Raw genomic sequence first — 24,364 nt, 5'->3', positions numbered from 1 at the left:
CACTGTAGCTAATTTTGTTGCAAATGTCCATCAAGTTTTCAGCTCTCAGATGTCCAGAAACAAACTAAGATATTCTTTTATGATAGCAAGTGTTCTAGACTGCAACAAACCCATCCTCACGTAATGTAAAAGATGGTAAAAAAGCTCATTTTCCTGGCAGTGCAGCTCTTTATTTTATTATGAAAATAAATAGAAAAAGATTACAAGAAAACAAAACAGAGGACAGGAAAAACTCACAATAATTTAATAATAATAATTTATAATAATAATTTATTAAATTTCTAGACCGCCCCCTCTCCCCACAACAATGTTGTGAGTATGTGTACATATCTAACCTATAGTGCTTTTAAAATACCCTTATTGACATTAAAAATTATTATACTAAAAATAAAAATGTTTTAATGGTGGCACAGTGGTTAGAATACAGTATTGCAGGCTAATTCTACTGACTACCAACAGTTCGATTCTGACCGGCTCAAGGTTGACTCAGCTTTCCATCCTTCTGAGGTCAGTAAAATGAGGACCCAGATTGCTGGGGGCCATATGCTGATTCTGTAAACCGCTTGGAGAGGGCTGTAAAGCACTATGAAGCGGTATGTAAGTGCTACTGCTATTGCTATTAATTACTGTGGGCCACATAACATGGCCAGATCTGTCTTTTCCTGCCACCTTTTTGTGTCACCCTGTGCTTGCTAGTTACATTCATAACTATTTGGGAGAAAGGTAGTCCTTTGCTGTCTTAAATATAGTCCTACAATTTTTGATGCAAGTGTTAGAGCAAAGTCCACAGTTCATAGGCCAAACTCAATTACACACAGAGAGAGAAAGAGGGAGAGAATTTGTAAAGTAATGATTAGGGACAGAGAAGTGGGTTAGAATAATAAATAATATATACAGGTAGTCCTTTGAGCCCAAAATTTCTCTTAAGCAACAAAGTTGTCAAGTGAGCTTTGCCTCATTTTACAACCTTTGTTGTCACAGTTGTTAAGTGAATTACTGCAGTTGTTAAGTTAGTAACATGGTTGTTAAGTGGCTCTGGCTTCCCCATTGACTTTGCTTATCAGACTGGGATCACGTGACTCCAGGGCACTGCAACATCATAAATACATGCCAATTGCTAAGCATCTGAATTTTGATCCTGTAGCCATGGGGATACTGCAACAGTTGTAAATGTGAAAAATGGTCATAAGTCTTTTTTTTTCCAATGCCATTGCAACTTTGGTCACTAAACAAATGGTGGTTAAGTCGAGAACTATCTGTATTGGACTATCAGGAAATCTGTGAGGGCGCCACAGTAAAACCTCTCACTAAAATGAGGTTCAGCCAATAGGGACAGTTAGGAGTTCTACTTTCTTTCCAAAATATACATAGTAGCCTTTTCTTTAACCTTCAAAAAAACAAAACAAAAGCAGAATAACAGAGTTGGAAGAGACCTTTGAGATCTTCTAATCTAACCCCCTAACAAGTGGTTGTCCAATCTCTTCTTAAAAACCTCCAGTGTTGGAGCACCCACAATTTCTGGAGGCAAGTCATTCCACTGATGAATTGCTCTCACTGTCAGGAAATTTATCCTTAGTTCTAGGTTGGTTCTCTCCTTGATTAGTTTCCACCCATTGCTTCTTGTCTTGCTCCCAGGTGCTTTGGAGAATAGATTACCCCTTCTTCTTTGTGGCAGCTCCTCAAATATTGGAACACTGCAATCATGTCTCTCCTAGTCCTTCTTTTATTAACTTACACATACCCAATTCCTGAAACTGTTCTTCATATGTTTTAGCCTTCAGTCCCCTAATCATCTGTTGTTCTTCTCTGCACTCTTTCTAGAGCCTCAACATCTTCCTTGTATCGTGGTGACAGAATCTTTTATCACTGATACTTGCTGGACACAAAACTGAAATGAACTACAATAATATTCTATAACATAGGGAGGTTGGCATTTAACATTTAGAGCATGTCCATTTCAGAGTTGTAAACATTTTACTTCCACAATAAATAAATCATCTTGGGATAGGAGATATCTAATTATCTGATATCTGATCTACCATCCTCCAGCATGTGCTTGGCCAGAATACTGGTCTAATCCAAGCCAGGTTCTGCAGGATTCTCCTTATGCTCTTGTAACCTGAAAATCACAGCTCTCAGCTCCATATTCTGGCTCAAAACCGAATAGCCCTATTCACAGGCTCCACTTCCCATTTTGCAGTAATTTGTCGCTCTTAGCTTGGTAGTCCAATGCCTATGCTAGTTATGTGGGTCAAACTTCAACCCTTACGCTGCAAACATTTGAGACAAAATTTAATGTAGATGCAAGCTATACAGTAGAAGGCTTTCAGATGGTGTATCAGGAAATTAGAAAACCAGAACTGTTTTTTTCTGCAGAAGATAAATAATATGTTCCCCATAACTCACATTTGCTAAACAAGCATAAACAGCACCTGCTCAGCTTCTAAGAACATAGCATATTTCAGTAATGTTATCTTCCGCTTCAGAGAACTACGAAAAAAGGCTGAACATGAAGGAAACTCTTGCAAGCATCTCATCAGCTGCCAATGGGCAACCTCTTTGGGTATTTTTCTGTTTCAGAAAATTTCATGGAGGTCTCCTGTTCCAAGTTTAATCCAAGATTCCTTTGTGAATATATTACTTATTTTGCAGCAGTCCTTATATTAGTATTGGAAAATGGCTTAATAATCAAAAGCCAGCAGGCACACTGCTGAATTAAATCTCATCTGATATATGAACATATAAAACATTTTGTTTAAAAATTATCTCTACTTCTTACTAGCTTGAAAAATAAAAAGACAAAACTTCAGATGGATTAAAAAGCTCCTACTTTTGTCAAATAGGGACAATGCTAATGTACATGCCTTAAAGGGAAACTTAATTGAAATCTACACCCATTTCATCTAGCCACAGGTTGAATTTGTAGCGATTTCCCATTGCAAGTAAATATTCGATAAAATCTGCTAAAAATATAAAGCTTTGCTCTCATTTTGCCTCCTGAAAGTACAAAACAAGATAATGGAATATCTCATCCCCCACCCCCACAATCCTGCTTCCCTTCCTACAGAAATGTTAAACTACAATTCCTATCACTCCAACCAGCAGTTACTGGAAATTATGGATATTGTAACTCATCCTTTCAGAGGGGAAGCTAAGAATAGAACCTGTCACTGCAATCATAAAAGTGCCAATCCGGCTGTTGTGTAACTACATTTATCCTCCCAGCCACTTTGGAGTTTTTAAACCTGGCATTGTAGGTTAACAAACAACGCTGACCCCAAAGTCTCATTTCCAAAGCCAAATAGTTTGAAAAGTAAAATCATTCTTTCGTCAGATACGCTGATTCCTTCTGGGATGCTTTATTTTATTTTTTTAAGTTACCTTTCTTATAAGAGCAGCACATTTTTATGTGGCCTTTGGCCACATCATATCTTTTGAGGATTCTTCTGAGAAATTGCGACGTGCCTCAAAATGTGTTGCAAACACATTGAACATAACGAAGCATTTTGATGGCAAGGAGATGTGGATTTCTGGGATTGACGGAATAGCAGAGGCCTTCTCCGTCTCTGCCAAGCCATCTCCCTTTTAGTGCTGGAAAGCTCAGGCCACGGAGCCCCGTCTGTCTGGGGAAGTATAGCAGAATCTATCCTTGGAAATCCGATCCGATTAATTTCTAATTTTACCTACGTGTGTAGCATTTAATATAGAAGCAGCTGATGGAGTATAAATCGACTGGCCTTGTCAAGCAGTTCAAGTGCAGTGCTAAAGCAGATGTCTTTCTTTCAACACACACAAGCGTTCAGACAGGCTGCAATGGCGCTTGAGCAGCAAACAAGAGCCACACAATCCGTAAGAAGCAGGAAAGGCAGCTAGCGCCTCGAAAGCCCCAGAATGAATGCCAGCGTGTAGCACTGATCGATCTTGCTTAGCCCAACGGAAACATTCCATGCTGTTTACCTACCTGTTCGTTTGATAAGCGGTTAAAAAGAAACACAACAACAAAGTCTATTCAAAGACTTTTGCGGTGCCACCGTGAGTATCCCCGGTGAAACTCATCTATCTCCTTGAAAAAGGTGGTTTATAAATCTCGCCCTACAAGTTTTCAAATCTTCTGTGCTGAGGCTAAGCTCTTGGTGGACCCTTGAGCTTCTGGGTGTCACACTAATCACTTAGGGATAAATTGAGGAAGTGACCTCAAGGTCTGCTCAGATTTCGGCTTTTTTGTCAGCTGACTCAAGATTATGAGACAAAACAGCAAGGCCTGGGCTGTTATTGCCAAACCATGACTGTGAAGCCATTTCTTATGAAATTCTATATGACGTGGTCTCTAATCAAGATGGATTACATGGGCATATAGAACAGCAGAGACTGTTAGCCAGTCTTGTTCTAAAAGAAACAGGCACAGTGAGGGGGAAAAAAAAACACCCTTCAACCAATTTTGCATTTATTTGTCCGTAAATGGAAGCTCAGAAATTAACAGTGATTCTGTTCTAAAGTTCTGTTAGAACTTAAACATGTAACTGTGACATGTTAAAATCTAATTGTGATTTTAGATATGAATTATTCTTTTAAAAAATGAACACAGAACATAATATGAGTCTATTATCAGGAAGCCACTATTACTTTGGATATTCACTGTGCGAACTTAGGATTTGTTGAATAAACCATAATTGCAGGAATATACCTTAGTATAATGTGTAGTCAGAGTAAGATGATGTGAGAAACATTGCATCAAGGTTTTGTTTCTGAGACCACAGCAAATTCATCTGATAAGAGGCTAAAGTGATATATATTAAAAAACACACCACATAATAACATTTATAGACTCACTTTAATAAATGGGTGTCAAACTGGTGGGCAGGCCACACCAGCCCCAGCTATGCAAAGGGGAAAACTGTCACAAAATGTCACGTGACAGCAACGTGATACCGTAAGTTTGACACCCATGCTTTAATATATTCATGTATACATACAAATTGCAACATCATGGAAAGTTGCAAATGTTAAAACTTGCAAATTCAATTTCTATTGAATTTGCAAGTTATAATATTTCTCTGGCTACCTTCTATCTTTAGTAAACATTGGCGCGCTATAGGTTAATATGCCTGCTCAAATTATTTTGCCATTTACGTAAATTGCAATTGTTCACCCCATATTTGTGAGATCACGGGGATGATGGGTCAGCTGGAACTCTGAGGACCCATTATAAGTTTCCTTCATTCAGCACTCTCATAACTTTGAACAGTCACTGAATGAATTGTTCTAACTTGATGACTACCTATAAATGCAGCTCAAACTTTTCATTTTTAATTTGATAGATACATTCCATGTAATGGGAATACCTGTGCCAATCAGTACGCACCATGAGATTGCTTGAATTGTGCATGTGTAAAAGTTATTAAATGATACTGTTTTATTGAGATATTGACAACTGATTCCTTAGGGTAGATCTGAGAATTGTATATTGTGATTTCTCTTAAATAAGCGCCATCCATCTGCGGTGAGCATTGCTGACATTTTTCATCAATGGATGGTGCTAATCCTAGATTTGGATAGGAAGGGGAGAGTTATAGCAGAATATTTGATTGTGCTTGAGTAAGAGGGTACCACACCTGGAGTAAGAGAATAATGAGAAGGGTTGAGTTAATCTCAACTAAGGCCAAATGGAGTGGATGGGGAGGGTCCTGGAATCAGTGGGTAGTAAGTTCTAGTCTGAATAGATGGTTTGTGCAGAGAGGAGTATCTGTGTGACTTAGGTTGAGCAGCTACCCCGTGAGACAGTTGAAGGAGAGAAGGGTGGGAATGATGATTGATGTAAAGTTGGTAGGGATCCATCCCGCAGATGGGGAAAGACTGCTTCTTGACACAGCACATAGTTATCTATAAATAAACAACGGAACTCACAACCACAAGCTGTGTAATGGTCACCACCCTGTTGGATTTAAAAGGGGATTATAAAAATCCAAGGAGTTCAATGATCAAACCCTACTTGACCTCATAAGTCCATTATCTCTGCTATTCATATATATTGACTCCAAATTGCTAGAGCAAAATAGCATTGGACTTACATCTTACTAGTAGAGTTCTCATTAGTTGTAGAATAAACAAAATGCTGGATTAGATTTGGTTTTTAGTCTGACCCAGCCTGGCTGTTCCTAGGATAAGTCCGATATCTTGACCTGAAGAATTGCTGAGATTGCTGTCAAAATGTAAGTGGAAAACGAATAGCATCCATAGTTCCTTCAGTGATGTTAGAAGGAAAACAAATTATTTCCACTTGCCATTAATGTCAGAATAAATCTCACTGATCTAACCATCCTCTCTTACTAAGGCCCATTTAGCATCTTTCTTTCCCACCTATCGCCTTTATATGGCTAGTCTGAACCCACACAGTAGTCTTAGTCATTTTTTACAGTCCATCTCAAAGGATTTAAAAGTAATCCTTTTTCAGGACAGATGGTATATTGTCCATCCAAAACTGACTCCAAAAGACAACTCTTTTCAAAAAGTAAACATTTCCAACATTTTCTTTGAGAACACAAACCTAATATGGTTTCTGAACTTTAAACATCATTAATCCATGTGCAAAATGTCTTTATCTGGCAGGACTCATTCGCTTTCATTATTGGTTGTTTTCCCTCTGCTGCTTTCCTACATTAATTTCTCCTGATTGAATAATTTCTGTTCAGACTCAGTCCTTAGCCCATCCTAGAGCAGACCCTTTTGTCCTACAAACTTCAGCCGGTGACTTCCTAAGTTATCCTGGCAGGCTAAATTACATGTTTTCCAACCAGTGTGCGAATCACCAAGAATTTACTCCCCACATTTGTCTACGCTGACATGATCCATACATGTCAGAGGTGAGTTACAGCTGCCTTTTGCTGGGGAGTGGGTGGGTGGGGGCTCACCATTAGACTCTATCCTCTTGAATATTTTTTATGCCTGAATGAAGAGCCTAGAATATACAGGCTATGAGCAATTCTTCCTCCTTCCAGGGCAAGATTCATTCAGCTCCTGTGGCAGGGACAAAGAATTTCAACTGTTATTCACCTCCTGGCATCATAATTACAGGGTGAACTTTTGACATTGACATGAATGTGAGGATGGCTAGAAAAGAACAACTATTTAAACCATCCCGAACTTTTCACAGGGTAGGAGAAAAAAAGCAGCTGGTCTTTGGTCTGGATATATGAGACTCTCGTTTGCCTTTTCCTCTTCTTGACTTCCTTAGAGTTTTGTATGAAATGACTTTATTTTTTTGATCAACAACACCTCATGAAAATATAGACCTTCTACAGGAACAATAATTAATTTTAAAAAATTAGAATCTTAAAAAAAATAAACATCTCCAAAGGATGAAGGTATTTCTCCTGGAAGATCTTCAGACTGATTTTTTTAGACCAGGAGTTTCAAACTGGCGGCCAGCAGGCCGGATGCGTCACACATAGGCCACACCTACCCCAGCTCCGAAAAGGAAAAAAAGTCACGATACATCATGTGACAGCAATGTGACGCCTCAAGTTTGACACCTGTGTTTTAGACATATTTATGTGTATGTGTAAGAACTCTTTCAAATTTTTGTTGAAGCCAAAAGACATAGAAACTAAAAATAGGCTTGGTCATCATACACCAAAATAACGTTAAGACCAGAAATTTGTTTGTTTCGTTTACTTAATTTATATATTATCAGTTTCCAGATGGAATCATGTACCATAAACCAAAATAAAGAAGGCAGTAACAGAATATTGCTGAATATACATCTGAAATTTTATCAGAAATATATCTCACCAGCTTCCTTTTATGAATCTTTTATATGTATTTTTGAAAGCCACTAAAGACTTTCATGTCTTGAAATATGGTAGGAAACTGATAGTTCTAAAAATCTATTCATTAATTGGCATAATTTGAGGCTCTATTGGGCTTTGGCAATCTTCTCTATTTTATGTTCCAAAGAACAAATGAATGATTGCCAAAACTACAAAGAGATTCTGGATGAGGGTACATCCAAGTTTTAACAATGAGTTTAGTCTAAAAAACGGATTAAAATCTGGATCTCATTTTAATTTACATTGAATAGGCTGAGCAACATATGTGAAATCCGTTCACTGTAACAATGGCAAAATAATACAAGGTAGAATAAATTTTACAATCATTTATCCAAAATGTCCTCTTTTTCATTAATCTGATAATCGCATACATAATAGCATCCTTGACTTATGACCACATTCCGCCCAACATTTTTGCTGCTAAATAAGACCAATTATTAAGTTAATCCCCCCCCCCATTTTATGACCTTTCTTGCCACAGTTGTTAAGTGAATCACTGCAGTGGTTAAATTAGTAACACGATTGTTAAGTGAATCTGGTTCACCATTGATTTTGCTTGTCAGAAGCGAATGTATATTTGATCATGGGTCTATGGCAGGGGTGTCCAAACTTGGGAACTTTAAGACTTGTGGACTTCAACTCCTAGAATTCCCCAGCCAGCCATCCACAAAGACTTGTGGACTTCAACTCCCAGAATTCCCCATGCTGGCTGGGGAATTCTGGGAGTTGAAGTCCACAAGTCTTAAAGTTCCCAAGTTTGGACACCCCTGATCTATAGGGATGCTGCAACATTCTTAAGGGTGAAAAATGGTCACAAACCACTTTGTTCAGTACTGTTGTAATTTTGAATGGTTGCTAAACCAATGGTTATAAGTCAAGGTCTACCTGTAATTCCCTTTCCCGTGCATTTTTCCCCATGCTTTAACTAGAAACCTCATCGTTGTTTTATGCCCCTTGAACTAGCAATTCTCACGTAAGTTTGCTACAGGTAGTCCTTGACTTATGACTATGATTGAGACTGAAATTATGTTGTTACGTTGTTACAGTAGTAAGACGAGGCACTCACATCACCGGAAGTAATTTTTAGGGCATTTTCTCAGTGGTCACTGAATGTCATTAATACTGCAGTTGTTAAATGAGTGCTGTGGTTTTTAAGTGAACTCCTTCATTTGAAAGGAAACCAGCAAAAAATTATGAACCACGGTTATATGACTATGAAAGACCACAGCCAATTGTAAAGCTGATCTTCCTGGCATGCAGTTGCATAACCATGGGGGTGGGTGGTTTTCATCATCATTTACACAGGCCTTTCTGTGGCTGTCATAATCTGAACAATTGTAAAATGACCAGTTGTTATGTGAAGACTGTTTCTAGACTGGTCAGTATACTAAAAAGTATAGTAAAAGTCTGCCTTGGAGCTTCAGCTCTTTTTGCCATTATGATTTCTAAAGGAAAAAAATACTAGATGAATAACTAAAACCTAAAACTGTAACCCAAGACAATAGCAATGAAGATATTGGAAGTGATACAGGCTGTGTGCTGATTGAATTCATTGGTATATAAGCAGTTTCATATGCTGGAAAATTCTTTGGTTCCCACGAGCACAACAGTTAATGTATGATAGAGACTTCAGCGGAAACCCTAAGTGGTCCCAGGAGTGCAATTTTGTAACACAACTGGTCTAAATATTATATACTAACACCTTTATTTCAAAAATATCCTTCCCTTCACCGAACGATCTGACAGGCATGTTTTCTGGCAGCCTCTGAACTTAGTATCTGTTTTATATCTGTTCCCAGGCTATACTAAGATCCAAACCTTTTCACCTATCCAATGCATTTCCTGTTGTCATTTAAAGTAATGTCAACTAAAGATGTGCACAAATACTTGTTGCTAATTTGTGAAATGTCAGCACATCCCTGAATTCTTGCTAATCCACTGTAACTCTGCACGGAGAGTCTCCTATACTGTTAAGACCAGTGAGTTGTTGTTTTTTTTTAGTTTCGAGCCAGATTACCATATTTGCAAAATATACTGGATGAAAAAAATACACACCCTTTTTACAAGTCATACTTTCTCATAGCTGTTGTGTTGTGCTACTGTACTATTGCCTATTTGGTATGGTTTCAGAGATAGAATAGAATAGAATAGCAGAGATGGAAGGGACCTTGGAGATCTTCTAGTCCAAACCCCTGCTTAGGCAGGAAACCCTATACTATTTCAGACAAATAATTATCCAATCTCTGCTTAAAAACTTTTTATAAACTTAAAAACTTAAACAGTTGTATTGGTATAGCATGCTGATATAAAATAATTTTTTTTCATTTAGTATAGAATAATATTTTATTACATTTTATATTTTATTTCTTTTAAGTAACTTACAAGGGGTACAATGACTTAGCGGTTAAAATGCTAAGCTTGTCAGCTGGAAAGCTTGCAGCCCAGGTTCGAGTCTCAAGGGCCACACAATGGGGTAAGTTCCTGTCCCAACTCCTACCCACCTAGCAGTTCAAAAGAATGCAAATGCAAGTAGATAAATAGGTACCACATCAGTGGGAAGGTAACAGCGTTCCATGCACCTCGGCAGATAGTCATGCTGGGCACATCATCATGTCTTCAGGCAATGTTGGCTGGCTCCCTTGGCTAAGAAATTTTGTATGTCTATTGCAACTATTGTGTTTGTTTCTTTGTTTTCATCTACCCATCCCATCAGGACTGGCAGGAGCGTCATGTTACAGATCTCTTCTATAAAAGAATGTGGTACGACCCAGGAAGAGAACCTACTTAATCATGCATTCATGTACACGACAACAGTGTCCCTTGTGCAGTTACGGTAAATGGCTAAAATTGCCTCAATCATCTTGCTCTGTATAAATGTCCTTTGACAGGAAATTCTAATATGAAGTGAGAAGAAAATCTCTGTAATTAAGGTAGAATGCAGGAGCATCCACAGTATGTGTGTATTTGTGCATGTGCAAATGCATGGGTGTGCAAACAGAGAAGATGGTGGATGTGACACTGCTTTCAAAGTCTGCTCTTGTTTGAATGCATGTAAGGTTGGTGTTTGCGTGAAGAGTGTGACTTTGATTGCAATGTCACATCTAACATCTTGACAATGTTGAGCCTGTTAGCAGAGTATCTAGTTAGTATTACATCTTATATAAAAGATGCATAAAACAAAATCTCTGTTGTCTGCAAACTGACATAAGTATGTCCATAAAAGCAGTGTGTGGTATCTATCCCTAGAAAGGCAAACAATCTTAATATTCTTAATATTCTATTTTTAATTGAGAGGAAATGAATGAATTAAGATAACATTATTAGCATGAAGATAAATCTTATCCAGGTCTACGTTATTATAAAATAGTGTTAAATATAGGCCTGCTTATATCCCAGGACAAAACATTAAATATATGTTTCAATGTTACCACTAAAATCAAAGATATGACTACCTTGCTTCAATATAATTGTCTCTCTTGAGCGCTTTAGAAGCTCAAGAGCCATTGACCCAGATGATGTCACACCTTTTTGCTTTTAAAAAGAAAAATATGTAGAATTGACTTGCACTTGGTGTCTCCTGTCACTGTGTGGGAATCACTGGAAAGGAAAAATGCTGTTCCATTATTTGCACCTGGTCTGGATTATTCCACCAGACTTCCCTTTAGCCCTACTTCGTGATATAACATCTCTACTCCCAGGTTTTATTGCACTGAAATCTCTTGCAATTTTAATCCTGGGCAACAGAACAAAACTTTCTGAATGCCTAACAGTTTTGGAAGAATCTTCTTTCAGTTAATTTTCCTGAAATTATTTCTAATAAGTTTTTATTTCTCCTTTGTGACCACTATCAACGTTTGTTAATGCATCCACTCTGATTTTCTTCGAGTCATAATGTTGTTGTTATAAAGACACAATTCTCTGTTTTTGTGAAGGGACTTTTCTTGATTGCTCCCAAATAAACTCTTCATTTTACATGATTGTAAAATTGGCCTTTATTTTTCTAGCTTAACTTTTGATGGAGCATGTCCAAGGCTGACTTTCCACAAGCAGGAGTATTTCTTCTGCTCACTGAATGTTCTATAAATAAGTTGTGAAAAGTTAGGAGACTCGGGCAAATACATTAGGGAATAGGAGGAGAGCAAAGGAAGGGCCCACAGAATAAGGAGAAAAACACTTTTATGTAACTTTGGATGGCGTCTTAGCTATTGCATTGGACTTAGCAAAGGAAAAAAGGCAGGAAGCTGAGGTAGTGTACCTCCTTGAATTTTCAGAAGACAGGAGAGAACTGTAATAATAATAATAGTAACAACAACAACAACAACAACAACAACAATAAAATGCAACAAAAATGAAGCCTACAAATACTTAGGCATTCTGCAGTTGGATAACATCAAACATGGAGAAGTAAAAAGTATTGTCAGGAGAGAGTACACCAACAGAGTCAGGAAAATTTTGAAATCTAAATTAAATGGTGGAAATACAATCAAGGCCATAAATACCTGGGCAATACCAATTATAAGATACACAGCTGGTATAGTTAACTGGACACAAGCTGATGACAATGCATTACAGTTTACATCCACGCGGTGACACTGATAGATTATACCTGCCCTGAAAATCAGGTGGCAGAGGATTATTACAAGTGAAGCAAATAGTTGAAGAAGAAAAACATGCACTGGCTGATTATTTAAAAGAAAGTCAAGAACATCTATTAATCGAAGTAAAGAACAAAAATCTACTGAAGGCCCAACAGACGAAACAAGAATACAGAAAAGATGTGATAAAATCAAGAATGGAGAGTTGGCAGAACAAAGCATTGCATGGTCAATTTCTGGAAAAAATAAAAGATAAAGTGGACAGTGAAAAAACATGGTTATGGTTAACAACAGGTACATTGAAGAAAGAAACAGAGTCACTAATCGTGGCTGCGCAAGAACAAGCTATCCGAACAAATGCCATTAAGGCCAAAATCGAAAAATCCTCTGATGATGCCAAATGCAGACTCTGCAAAGAAGTTGATGAAACTGTTGACCACATACTCAGCTGCTGTAAAAAAATCGCGCAGACTGATTATAAATTGCGGCACAATTCAGTAGCACAAATGATTCACTGGAATTTGTGCAAAAATTATAATATTAAAACAACAACAAACTGGTGGGAACATAAGCCTGAAAAAGTCACCGAAAATCAGATGGTCAAGATCCTATGGGATTTTCGTATACAAACGGACAAAATACTGGGGCATAACATACCAGATATCACACTGGTTGAGAAAAATAAGGTTACAATCATAGACATCGCAATACTAGGGGACAGCCGGGTCGACGAGAAGGAACATGAAAAAATCGTGAAATACCAGGACCTAAAAATTGAAATTCAAAGATTATGGCACAAACCAGCAGTGGTAATTCCAGTGGTAATCGGCACACTGGGAGCTATTCCAAAAGCACTGGAATTACATTTAAAACAGTTAAAACTTGACAAAATCACCATCAGTCAAATGCAAAAAGCTGCACTGCTTGGATCTGCACGTATATTACGAAAATATGGTACGATGTCCTAGGCCCCTGGGTGGGGCCCGACTAGTAATCAATGCCAAATCCGGCGAAACAACTGGCCGCTGTGATACAATTGTATAATAATAATAAATAATAATATCGGGACTTGCAAATTGAGGTTGAGAGACTGTGGAAAAAGAAATCATGTGTTGTCCCAATTGTAATTGGAGCCCTTGGAGCAATACCTAAAGGGCTTCCTTGCTATTTGATAATTCTAAATTTACCTGACTTAAACATTCTCACTCTACAAAAAAACCACCCTACTTGGAACAACTTATATCCTCCGACGTTACCTCAACAGTTCCTAGGTCCTTGGTTAGGACTTGAGCTGTTAGGCTACCAACCAGCCCCAAAGGCTGTGAATCTCACTAAAGATTAACATAATAATAATAATAATAATAATAATAATAATAATAATAATAATAATAATAATAATAATAATAATAATAATAATAGTAGTAGTAGTAGTAGTAGTAGTAGTAGTAGTAGTAGTAGTAAATAGATTAAATCAAGCATTGGTTGATCAGTGAGGGAAATCTGTGTGATGGAGAGTCTTCTGTTCACTTTAACAGCAAGGGAAATGAGCCATATCTGCATTGCCTAATCCCTCCAAAAAGTTGGAAGTGGACCTGCCTATGCAATTATCTCAGTCTTAAAATGCTGAAAATACAATGAGCCAAATGTGACTCTTTCTTCATCTGATTATCAGGAGCCTGTGGAAGACATTGTCCAAACCGTGCTCTTCCCAAATTCTTTAGTTAGGGACAGCGATAGTAATGAGGGTCCGGAAGATCGGGCAATTGGTTCTGAATAAAATGCCCACTGTTTAGGGTGCAGGTTTGGCGCTCATTGCAAGGGTGCTTCCCTAAGGCCATCTTTTCTACTCCATTGGAGTGACCCAAATCCTCTTACCTTTTAGGTAAGAGAGAAAAGTCAGCAGCAACCTAGAACTAAGGAGAAATTTCCTGACGGAACAATTAATCAATGGAACAACTTGCCTCCAGAGGTTGTGGATGCTCCAACACTGGAAGAGATTGGACAAGCATTTATTTATTTATTTATTTTCAGTATTTCTAGACCGCCCCCTCTCCCCGAAGGGACTCGGGGTGGTGTACAGGTGTGTCATTAAAACGAATACAAAAAACGAATATCCTATACCCTTAAAAACGAATTAAACCTCATACAACTGTACAAAAATTAAAAATTAAAAATTAAATTAAAAACAACTAAAAGTGTACCCCTAGAAAATTTAAAAAATGCAGGCTTGAGGAACTAAAATTGGGAATTAGGCCAGGCCGGCTAGATTGAACAGGTGGGTCTTTAGTTTCTTACGGAAGGAGCGGAGGTCGGTGATAGTCCTGATATTTGGGGGGAGGTCATTCCAAAGGGTCGGGCCCATCACAGAGAAGGCCCTACTCCTGGGCGTCGCCCGCTGGCATTGCCTAGTGGACGGCACCCGGAGGAGTCCCTCTCTGTGAGAGCGAATCGGCCGAAGGGATGCATGGGGCAGGATACGATCCCGCAAATAACTAGGTCCTGTGCCATGGAGCGCTTTGAAGATGATAACCAACACCTTGAAACGCACCCAAAAAGCCACAGGTAGCCAGTGCAGCCCGGGCAGCAAAGGTGTTATGTGGGAGTATCTAGTAGCTCCCACAATTGTCCGCGCGGCCACATTCTGAACCAACTGCAGCCTTTGGGTGCATCTCAAGGGGAGCCCCATGTAGAGAGCATTACAGTAGTCCAGTCGAGACGTCACAAGCGCATGAGTGACTGTACATAGGGCGTTCCGGTCCAATAGGGGACGCAATTGGCGCACCAGGCGAACCTGGTGGAATGCCCCCCTTGCCACGGCTGTCACATGGTCATCCATTGACAGCTGGGCATCCAGGAGGACACCCAAATTGCGTACTCGATCCACGGGGGCCAGCTGTTCGCCCCCAATGGCCAGTGATGGACGTAACTGGTTGAACCGGGGTGCCGGTAGCCACAGCCACTCCGTCTTGGACGGGTTGAGTTTGAGTCTGTTACTTCCCATCCAGATCCGAACGGCTTCCAGACATCGGGACATCACTTCGACGGCATCGTTGGGGTGGTCCGGGGTAGAGATGTACAGCTGCGTATCGTCAGCGTACAGGTGGTAATCTACCCCGAACCCACGGATGATCTCGCCCAGTGGCTTCATGTATGTGTTGAACAGGAGAGGCGAGAGGACTGACCCCTGTGGCACCCCACAAGTGAGCGGCCTCGGGCTCGACCTCTGCCCCTCTGTCAACACACATTGCGTTCGACCAGAGAGGTAGGAGGAGAACCACCGCAAAACAGTGCCCCTCACCCCCAACCCCTCCAGGCGACGCAATAGGATACCATGGTCGATGGTATCAAAAGCCGCCGAGAGATCTAACAGGACCAGGATGGATGAACAGCCCCCATCTCTGGCCCTCCAGAGATCATCCACCAACGCGACCAATGCCGTCTCTGTGCTGTGCCCGGGCCGGAAGCCGGACTGGCGCGGATCCAGATAATCAATTTCCTCCAGGTGCCGTGTGAACTGTTGCGCCACCACACTCTCTACAACCTTCGCCAAAAAGGGAAGGTTGGAGACGGGACGGTAATTAACTAAATTAGCTGGGTCCAGGGAAGGCTTCTTGAGTAGGGGCCTCACCACCGCCTCTTTCAAGACGGCAGGCAAGGACCCCTCCCTCAGTGAAGCGTTCACTAATTCCTGGAGCAACCTCGTGTGACCTCCCAGGATGCCAGTATAAGTCAGGAGGGACACGGGTCCAGTAAACATGTGGTGGCTCGCAGTCGTCCACGTAACCCGTCCATATCGTCGGAAGTAACAGAGTCAAACTCCTCCCAGAATGGGACCTCAAGACTCGCCTCCGACGTCTCTTCTAGACCGCTAGCGGAGACCCATTCGCTGCGAATCTGAGCGATTTTGTCCTGCAGATATTCCCCAAACTCCTCTGCTCTACCCTGCAAGGGTGCTTCCCGCGGACTCTGAGAAAGGAGGGAGCGGGTCACCCTAAACAGGGTGGCAGGGCGGTTATCTGCGGACGCAATAAGAGTGGCACAATATTGTCGTTTGGCCACTCTTAATGCCACAAGGTAAGTCCGTAAATAGGCTCTTACCTGTGCTCGGTCAGATTCGGAGCGTGACGATCTCCATCTGCTCTCTAGGCATCTCTTGCGATGCTTCATCACCCCCAGCTTCTCGGTAAACCAAGGGGCCTGGGTGATTCGATGCCGCAAGAGAGGCCGCAAAGGCGCAACCCGGTCCAAGGCACCGGTGGCCGCACTGTTCCATGCGGCCACTAGGTCCTCCGTCCGGGTGCGGGTCAGGGCTACAGGGAATGGCCCAAGCTCCGTCTGGAACCTATCAGGTTCCATCAAGCGCCTGGGGCGGAACCATCTAGAGCATTCCGGTTCCGCCTCCCTGCGATGGGGAGCAGCGGTTGGAAAGTCGAGCTGGAGAAGTGAGTGATCTGACCATGACAGGGGCGTGACAACTAAATCCCCTACTCCCAGATCACTCCTCCACTGGCCAGATACAAAAATAAGGTCCAGTGTGTGACCTCCCTTGTGTGTGGGGCCCCAAATTACCTGGGTCAGGTCCATGGCTGTCATGGAGGCCATGAACTCCCGAGCCACCTCGGAAGTTTCCCCTACCGATGGCAAGTTAAAGTCCCCCATGACTAACAGCCTGGGGGTCTCAACTGCCATCTCGGAGATCACCTCGAGGAGCTCGGGCAGGGCCGCTGATGCATAGCGAGGAGCCAGGTATACAATCAGCAAGCCCAACTGTCTCCCTGGGCCCCACTTCACACATAGTGGCACAGTGGACTCTCTTGGCTCGAGACCCTCCCTTACAATAACCGCTACCCCACCACCCCTACCTTGGGCCCGCGGCTGATGGAATGCGCGGTAGCCCGGCGGGCACATTTCCACTAGGGGGAGACCTCCCTCGTGGCCCAGCCAGGTCTCCGTTATCCCTGCCAGGTCCGACTCCCCCTCCGAGATCAAATCATTAATGAGGGGGGCTTTGTTGGCAACGAACCTGGCGTTGCATAGCATCAGTCTCAGGCCCCGGCCCTGTAGATCCTGACCACCTAGATTGCGGGGGTTGGGACAAATGACCGGCCGTATCCAACGGCCCCGGTCTCCCAACCGGTTAAGAGATCTCAACCTACCCTCGCACCTACCCCTCCCCACAACCATTAGAATGGGAAGACCCTCTTCCGGAATGTCACCCCTCCCCCTTCTCTTAATCACTCCGCTCACTTCCTGGTTAGACCCACCTGTCTGCCTGGCACTATCCCCTCCCTCAGCCTGACTGAGCCCACCCCCCACCCTGGAACCCCTTAAGAGACATAAAAAAGATCTAATTAAAAAACCCCTAAGATTGCGCTTCCTCCACCTCTCTGGATTGATAAATCCCTCATCGAGGTGGGCCCTCGCGAGGGCAGGGGGGCATAGTTGCGAGAGGGGGAACTCCCGCAATAAAACCAGGGCTGTCCTCGAGTACATGGTAAGGTAACATTTCTGGCAGGGCTACAGTTTGGTTGGGGATGTTACGGATGGTAAAAATTCCTTTGTTCCAGTGGAGTAAACGGCCCAAATCTTGCAGGGTGGAGAGATGATTTAATCACATAGTCAGTGGGGAAAGTTAGTCCTGCGCCAAGGAGCCTCCTACCTCTTGCCAGCCAGATCTCCAGCCCCACAGCGTTCCTCCACCAAAAGCTGCCAGCCTCCAGCGCTCCTCCAAAATCCCCACTGGAGTGGGAGGGCGGGCAATGAAGCTGGAGGGGGGGGCGAGCCAACATTCTTGAAGAAGCTCCTACCTGGTCTGCCAATCTTCCGCTCTCGCAGCTGGTTCCACAGCGGACCTCCGACTTCGGCGCCCAGCGTCCAAGCTCGCAAACCGACATCGGCTCTCTCCGCGTCTCCAGCCGATTCTAGCTGACTTCCAGGCTTACAGACTCACAGGCTCTCCAGGCTCTCCAAACTCTCCAAGCTCTCCAAACTCTCCAGGCTCTCCAGGCTCTCCAGCCAACTCCAGCTGGACGGCTCCCGCTGGCTCACCGGCTTCTCTTCTCTCTCAGCGCCCTCATCGTATTCTCTCTCAGCATCTCGGCGTTCAGCAGCCACTCACTCTCGGCGCCATTCGGCGTCTCGTAGCTTCCCCGGCTTCTCCAGCTGACTCCACCTCTCGCCTCTCCACGCCTCTCCAGCAACGCCGTTCACAACTGACAGACCACCCTGGAGACCAACTCTGGCCGCGATGTGAAGCCAGGGTGGTTGCCCGCTGGTTCTGACCCTCGGAAACAGCAAAGAGGGTCAGGTAACACCCCCATCTCCAGAATGAGCCCCGCGGTCCATGCATAGCTCAATGGCAGCCCGCCATTGCCCTGGAAGCAGGAAATCTGGCGGACGAGCCGGTTCCGAGGCTGCGGGAGGCTCCTTTCAGCTCGCCTTCTGCCGGTCACCCTCGGCGGGAGCGCAGCACCTCAGTCGCCTCGCCGTGCCGCGCCTCCAAAGCGGCGCGGCTCCTTCTTTCCCTTCCTTGCGCCGCCGCCTCCTCCGCTTCTAGCCAGCGGCTCCCGGGGACAAAGCTGGCGGGTTTGGCGGCCGGCCGGTTCGGAGCGGCGACAGCAGCTGCTGCCCGGGAGGCGAAGAGAGGGCTTGGCAGGCGCTGGAACAGCACCTGCCGGTCTCGGAAGTTGAGCGGCGGCAGCCGGAGCTGGCTTGGTTTGGCTTGGTTTCCTTGCGCGCGCGTCTCCTTCCCTCCCGGCTGTGGAGGTGGCGGCGGCTTTGTCTGAAATGGTATAGGACAGCGATAGTGAACCGTTTTTGGCTCCCGTGCCTTAAGTGGGGGGAACACAGGGGGGTCATACGCGGGCATGCCGCACCCATAATGCAATGTGCGACACCCCCCAGTGTACATGCATGCATGAGAGGCACTCTCCCCCATTTTATGCATGCTTTTTTCGCCCTCCCCAGGCTCCAGAGGCTTTATAGGAGCCTGGGGAGGGCGAAAAAGCCTCCCCCACGCCCCCTTGAGGCCCTCCAGAGGCTTCAGGGACCTTCAGGAGGCTTCCATGAAGCCTCCAGAGGGCAAAAAATGACCCTACAAGCAAACTGGAAGTGACTTCTGATTTGCTTGTAGGGTCCTTTTTAGTCCTCTGGAGGCTTCAGGAAAGCCTCCTGAAGGTCCCTGAAGCCTCTGGAGGGCTTAAATCGATCCTACAAGCAAATCGGAAATCCGTTCTTGAACTTCCGGTTTGCCCATAGGGCCGGTTTTTTTGTGCTCTGGAGGTTTCAGGGAAACTCCTGAAGCCTCCGGAGGGCCTCCCGGGGGGGGGGGAAGGCTCTTTTCTCCCTCCCCAGGCTCCTATAAAGCCTCTGGAGCCTGGGGAGAGCGAAAAATGCCTTTAAAAAAGGCTGAACTCAGCTGGCCAGCTAACAGGGCAACGCCTCACGTGGCCTGACAAATGGCTCCACGTGCCACCTGTGGCACGCGTGCCATAGGTTTGCCATCCCGGGTATAGGATTTCCTGCCTATTAGGGGGTTGGAAACGAAGACTTCCAAGGTCCCTTCCATTCTATTCTACTCTAGAAATCAAAATCTGAAGCAGGTTGGTGTTTTGCACACTTGCTTCTCCCCTGCCAAACAGTTGAGATTAGCAGAAGGAATACACCTCTGCTAAATCTTGGTTGTGTACTCTGTACTCTGATTCAGGAGTCAGAAGGAAGGGTGAGGCAGGAGATCCCTGCAATTTTGCCCCCCTCCCCAAATATGACATTTAATTTGTAAAAGAAAATGTGTCCCTGTCAGCCTCTGCTTTGCTGCTTGCTTTCGGCTGCCATTGAAACGGGGAGGAGGGGATGACATGGTATTTGGGAGGGGAAGTTTAAGCACAGGAGTGAATGAAGAAGGGAGTGGTTTTCTCACCATCTACTGCGCATGCTGCAGATAGTGGAATTGCCGCCAAGGCCAACCCTCCGGCATATCAACCTGATGATGGGTTTTGAGGCTGCAGCCCACATGACACCTGTGGGGTGTGCGGATTGGACTAAGGGATGGGGTTACTAGGGGGAGGGAGTTGGGTCACATATTGATATCTATGATTACGTGTGCTTTTGCCTCAGTTCTTGCTTTGCCTAGCTGCTACATAACCAGTAAAAGTACTCTTCTGAAATATGGAGTTGAGTGGTTTCTTTCTTGGTGACTGATGGAGGCTGCCCTGACAGTCCCATTGCAGCCGAGCTGGAAAGAAACGGGCTGAGCTATCAAAGACAGCCAGTATTGTGGATCACACAGTTCCTACTTTGCTTGTTAACTGATACAAAGTCATTACAAAGAGATAACCTTAAAGAAAAAAACCATCCCTCCTTGAAGCATGGGAAGTTCCCCCTCTGCTGGGATATGTTTTTCCCTGGGAGTTTAGATGAACTGTGATTTCATTAATCTGGGCTTGGCAAATGTGAAGACCTGATAATTCTAGTTTCAAAAAATATATATGAGAAGTTGAAAAGAAACATGAAAGCTTAAGGAATCCCCCCATCAGATACATTTTCTGCTTAGGTTCCAAAGAGTTTCTGACTCAGTGAACACAAACCAATATAAGCCTCGTTTTAAAAAAATGATTCTGTTTTTAGGTCTTACAAAACCTTTCCTGCATGTATGGGATTCTATCCAACAGTTTGTGTGTACAAAAATACCTTGTGCTGCTCCTTGTCCCAAGGAGCAAGTGTCTTTTAATTTCATGGCTCCAGTCGCCCTCTGCACTGTTCTTGGAACCCAAGTAAATGAAATCTGTCACTTCTTCCATTTCTTCCCCTTCCATTTGACATTTTATAGGATAAATAAGCAGCATAAGGAATGGAAAGCCACATCTTGTACCTTTCCTTTCAGAGGACCTGTAAATATAAATAGTACTGTTGTAATGGAAAATCTAATATGTCAATATTTCACAGGCGTTACGTTAAAACATAAGACTGTTATTCTTATATTGTAACAGCAGGTGGCAGCAAACGTCTGTCCAGAAATTTAGCACATTTATTTAGTGTCTTGGATATTCCCTGATGGTCAAGTCTGATGGGGTGTGACAAATCAAATCAAATTTTCAAATCAAATCAAATCAAATTTTATTTGATTAGCCGCACCCTCTCCAGGAGGACTCGGGGCGGCTTACAATTAAAACACATAAAAATATACAAATATAACAATACATAAACATATACATATGCATGTGCATGGAGGAGGTAAATAAATAAAATAGCATTAAAATTTCAATTTAAAATCCCTCAATTGCAATACAAAATACACAATTAAAAAACCCGTCAGGAGCGATATGATAAAACTATGGTTGAGCCAGGCCAGCTACTTGGAAGAGGTGGGTCTTAAGCTTTACGCGGAAGGAGCGGAGGTCAGTGGTGGTCCTGATATCAGGGGGGAGGTCATTCCACAGGGCTGGGCCCATCACAGAGAAGGCTCTGCTCCTAGGCGTCGCCCCCCGACATTGTCTGGTGGACGGCACCTGGAGAAGTCCCTCTCTGTGTGAGCGAATTGGTCGTAGGGATGTATGGGGCAAGATATGATCCCGCAGGTAACTAGGTCCTGAGCCATGGAGCGCTTTGAAGATCGTTATCAAAACCTTGAAACGCACCCGATAGACCACAGGAAGCCAGTGCAGCTCGCGCAGAAGAGGTGTCACATGGGAGTACCTTGTACTCCCCATAATCACCCGCGCGGCCGCATTCTGGACCAACTGAAGTCTCTGACACCTTATTAGTTGCAGTGGAGGAGAAATGATAGGGGTTACAATTAAAAGAAAAGTAGCTGGTTTCATTGAACAAATGTCACAATCATATATCGTGTTAATATTTTAAAACTATGTTATTATGTTTGATGGGAATGCAAACATTTCATTTTATTTATTAATCAAATTTATACGGTCACCCATATCACAGGAAGGGACTCAACAAGCAATAAATAAACCACAATATCGCTGAGCGAGTTCTTATGAAGCAGAATCCAGTTCCTTAACGTTTGTATTGCAATAAACGTGCTAGGGTTCATCTGACTTAAAATGTAACAAGCTAATGTGTCTAACACCCTAGACATTTTCCTGTTGAGAAAAGGAAAGATTTATCTACTGTTAATTCAGTCAATCTTTAGTCCAGTTCTATTTATCCACTCAGAAATAAGCCACAGGATCTGATTAAGTTTCTGCTCAAACAACTTAATCAGATTCGGTGGCTTATTTTAGAATGCTTAAAACAAAGTAATCCGTTATCATTTTAAACTTGATTAATATTGGTCCTAAAATAAAAAGTGTCAATTCAAAGCCGGTTGCTCTTTCTTTCGGTCTATCTAGATCAAAAGATGATTTGGAGGAATTTTTGAGATATTGGAAGAACAGAAGGACAAGCTACTTTGGTACTTCCTCTAATAAACATATGTAGGAAGTTAGCACCCACTCCTTTTCTTATTTAAATGAAATATCCTAGGAAATATTGAAAAGGCAGAATATTATATTTCCCTGGATGTGAAAAGGGAGAAACATGTTTTAAAGACAAAGTAGCTCTCTGCAGCTTCCTGCCCACCCCACTTTTGTCAATGAGCCATTAAAGCCTGAGCTAGTCTACTTTACATAATAAAGGTAATATCAGCCTTTCACAGAAACTCACCACATGGCATCTGGAAACTCAATCAAACTTGCGATTCAAAACACAGCCTAGAGAGTTGCCCCTGCAAGGCTCCATAGGAGTCTGACAACCAATCAGAATACATTTCTTACACAGGAACAGGAAACAGAGAGGTGGGGCTGAAGAGATTATAAAAAGCCCAATTAGCCCCTTCCTCTCTTTCTTCTTCACTCAACATTGAAGCATGTGACCACCTTTTCTGTTCAGGACTCAAGCCATGTGGCTCTGTCCACCATTAAAACATCTTTCCAAGCAGCCTCCATGTCTCCAGTGTCTTTCCCCCCACTTGGAGCTGAATCCAAAAGGACATTTCTTCCAATACATATGTGGTTTTATTGTCCTGTTTCTCTGACATTATTATAAGCATTACCTTTAATAAGCTGCATGGCTTGGGGCCAGGGTAGCCACTTCTTTCTGGTTACATTAACCTAGACCACGAGAGTGGGAAGGCAGGGTATGCTGTGGGTCCAATCTATTAAGGAAATATACCTTATCTAGGGACCTAGAAGAAGTCTCCCTTTCTTTGGAATATCATTCACTCAGAAATATGGTTGGCACTCTCCTACTTTTCTGAAAGGCCCTGAAGACATCAGCAGGATTGGGGACCCCAAGTTGATTTGGAGCTGATCAAGTTATGATAGCAGTGTTCCAATATCTCAGGGGATGCCACAAAGAAGAGGCAGTCAAGCTATTCTCCAAAGCACCTGAGGGTAGGACAAGAAGCAATGGGTAGAAACTAATCAAGAAGAGAAGCAACTTAGAACTGAGGAGAAATTTCCTGACAGAACAATTAATCAGTGGAACAACTTGCCTCCAGAAGTTGTGAATGTCCCAACACTGGAAGTCTTTAAGAAGATGTTGGATAACCATTTGTCTGGTGTGAGGTTTCCTGCCTAAGCAGGGGGTTGGACTAGAAGACCTCCAAGATCCCTTCCAACTCTGTTTTTCTATTTGATTCTATTCTACTTATGTGGTTATGTTTGTCGCTACCACAAGGAATGGAGGTTTCTATATTGTCGATTTTTAACTTTGTACGTTGCCTGGAGTCACCATGTGCTATTGGGTGGCCATATAAATCTATTTAATAAATGAATGAAGAAATCAATGTGATGGCAAAATGGCCATTTGCAACTATTTTCCAAAAGCATTCCCTCAACTCTTTTGCTGACCAATCTCTATCATAAACTTTGCTACAATATCTGAGCTGCTCACATTGTTCTAAGCAATTTCTAGAGTTTAAAATGATTCTCAAATCCTTTTATTTTT

At 42.9% G+C, this 24,364-nt stretch overlaps 1 protein-coding gene across 1 annotated transcript in view; it reads right to left on the bottom strand.

Moving 5' to 3' along the window:
- Positions 1-23,092, bottom strand: part of MYOT (myotilin) — a gene marked incomplete at its 5' end in the record, with an annotated part of 73,176 nt that extends 50,084 nt beyond the window's left edge. Inside the window, one exon of the mRNA XM_081936374.1 lies at positions 23,081-23,092. The remainder of the gene's footprint in view (positions 1-23,080) is intronic.
- Positions 23,093-24,364: the final 1,272 nt, after the last annotated feature.

Source organism: Natrix helvetica (genome assembly GCF_964273705.1).
Source record: "Natrix helvetica genome assembly, chromosome: 1".
Taxonomy (NCBI): domain Eukaryota; kingdom Metazoa; phylum Chordata; class Lepidosauria; order Squamata; family Natricidae; genus Natrix; species Natrix helvetica.
Note: the sequence above shows the minus strand (reverse complement) of the source record. Positions and strands in the feature narration are given on the sequence as shown.